Genomic DNA, 2977 nt, shown 5'->3' with positions numbered 1-2977 from the left:
GCAGTGGCCTACTCAAAGATATATGCTGATCAGGAGCACACTGTTGGCTTAGTTAAGATGTTTAATAAATGTACATTTGGATAGCGCCGGTATCCATCTAACAAGATGCTCATTGCGCTTGATGTGTGAACTAGTACAGCAGCTCTTTCAATGACTTTCTTCACTCCTAAGGTTCCCTTCGCATCTGTGCTACTCGATAATCCGGTACCACCAAAGAGTATAAATAGGACAAGAGAGCAAAGTCCCGTTTGTAAAAACGTCATGCCTGTGTAGGAAGCCCACTAACGGTTGTATATTCTTTTTATTACCCAGTGCAGCGCTGCGCAGCGCGGTAGAAGTACGCCCGCTATAAACTCAGTAAGCAGAAAACAAAAGTACAGTATCTTGTGGAGAACAGATAAACAGACAAACCTACCGTGCGCGGTGGAGTACTGGGCAATAAAACAAAACACATACAAGCGTTAGTTGGCGTCCTACACTAGCTGCGTAGAGCGTATCGTTTTTTTACGCTCTCAATGAGCGTTTTTGGCTCTCTTGTTCTATTTATACTCTTTGGTACCACCAACTCTTTTCGAATTTGCCTTCGCCTATTTGTCCTAGGCACTTGTGACGCCATGGATTGATACACGGGAAAGTCCATTGTGTCCTATGTCAGCAAAATTAGAATTTAAGTGTATTCAAGAACACTTTACAACATCATTTATAAATACTGTATATATATTTACAGTAATGGCCAAGTAAATGAATAATAACAATTGGCATATTATAACAAAACTTAATAATAATGATTGTTGAATAATAATAATAAATATATTATTTTTTGTACAAAAAATGTGTTATCACCATGCAATTTAAAATTACGGGTGAATATATAAAACCAATGAACTGAAATTTATCTATGATCTCAACTTGAGGGTTTACTGTATATTTATACAACAGACGTTTATCAGGCTCAATTTCCTTTATTTTTGCTACTGTAACATTTAGTACCAACTGTCATTACACCAATTGATGTCATCAACCTGTACTAATGATTAGTACCAGTTCAAAAGTACACTAAACACCAACAAAATTATGTCATTGAGAAAAGTTGATGACATCAACTGGGGTATTGACAATTGGTACTGAATGTTACAGTAGCCCAATTAAAGGAAGTTGTTTAGGATGTACAAGCCTGTCAAAAAAATACCTCCCATGTTGAGATCGTAGATCGTAGACAATTTGGAAACTGCATGGTCATACAACACCTTTCTTTTACGTACAAATCTGAAATTCAAAGCCTACCTTAGCAGCAATATCCGGGGATGGGGCAAGGTATCTTACAGGAAAGATTTATTTTGTTCTAACCATTATTACGCTCTAGTGAGGACCTATTCTTTACTTTAAATTTGAAATATTAAAATTTTGCTATTGGCACAAAATAATGAAATGACATGAAGTTTCCTTAACATATGCGTATCTGATTTGTGGAGGTAAGAAAGAGCGGATCCAGACACGTCCGAAAGGGAGGGGGTGGGGGTGGATTGGTAGGGGAAATCACTACCCGTAGGGGTCCAAAATTTTTGTTTTCTATTTGCCAAAAAATAACCTCTGAGGAGTTTTGGATGATGAATTATTTCTTCGTTCTTTCTTTCTTTTTTCTGTTTTTTTTTTTTAACTTTCCAAAAGGAGGAAGGGGGAGGGGGGCGGCCAGCCCTGCCCCCTCGAAATCTGTCCCTGTAAAGCATGTAAGGAGGTAAAACGTGTTAAATATATTATCGACATTCAATGTGATACCATATAAAACAATTTAGTTTTTTTAGTACAAATATTCTCAAAATTGACTACGAAACCATTTCAGGGCATATGCCATTATAAGAACAAAATGGAGTAGCTTATTATGGAATCAGTGGCGTATCTATGGGGGTACGCCCCACCAAAAATTACTCGCGCCCCCAAAAAATCATGGTCAAGTTGTTAAAAAGCATCTAAAATCACCTTATATTGCGAGTTAGCGGCCCCCACCCCCCACAAATCAGCACCACTACTTCAAGACTCCAAAATACGTCACTGTATAGAATCACTGTCTAGAGGGTAGTATTTATTCATTCAGCCTGAAGATACCTTTAATAGGATTGCCAAGTTCCTTGTGACAACCAATTGTAACATCTCTATCTTCTTATCTGCTTGCATCGAAAATTGGATATACCCTGAATGAAATACACGGAAAATAAGCAACATGACACCGAAGTGTTTAGAAATGGTGATTAGTACTTGACCACCATCTTAATTTGAGGGTGGAAGTTCAATCCTTCATTGTGTATTTCGCTTGTGTCCTTAGGAAAGGCACTTTACCTACAGTTGTATGTATGTAAGCGGGTATGTGTTCAAACACAAAAGTGTACTGATTACAGCCGCAACAATATGGAATTCTCAGTCAGTCAATTTATTCACTTGTTCACTTAACTACTACACTAGTTGGCCTACAAACAAGTGTCGGGAACCAAGGAGGCCTGTAATTAGGCTCCCGGACTAATCTTAATTGTTTAGATTAAACTTAAGTAATAATAATAATAATAAAGAAAAAAAAACAACGCACAGAACAAACAAGCCAAGTTGGGAAGAACTGGACAAATTAAACAGATTAATGGAAAAGGAGTGCTTTGGCCATGTTGTCATGAAACATATCTATCATAACATACTTAGTTATCATTATTATTATTATCATTATCATTATTATTATTTTTATCATAACATACTTAATTATCATTATCATCATTATCATTATTATTGTGATTATTATTATTTACACACAGCAGTATTTTTCAGTAATTTTTTCTCCCCAGGGACCCGAGTAAGTGTTCCATATGCGCTTGATCTGATAAGCGGGGGAATTAATGTTAAGCGTATACAGGCCTCTACCATATGCGCTCCAAGAGTATTATTATTATTAATTTCCAATCCGAAGTATACAACATAAATGGTATGTTCATAATGC

Source organism: Anneissia japonica, unplaced genomic scaffold (genome assembly GCF_011630105.1).
Source record: "Anneissia japonica isolate Jap-2015-1 unplaced genomic scaffold, ASM1163010v1 scaffold287869_len1821871_cov162, whole genome shotgun sequence".
In the NCBI taxonomy this organism is placed as follows: Eukaryota; Metazoa; Echinodermata; class Crinoidea; order Comatulida; family Comatulidae; genus Anneissia; species Anneissia japonica.
Note: the sequence above shows the minus strand (reverse complement) of the source record.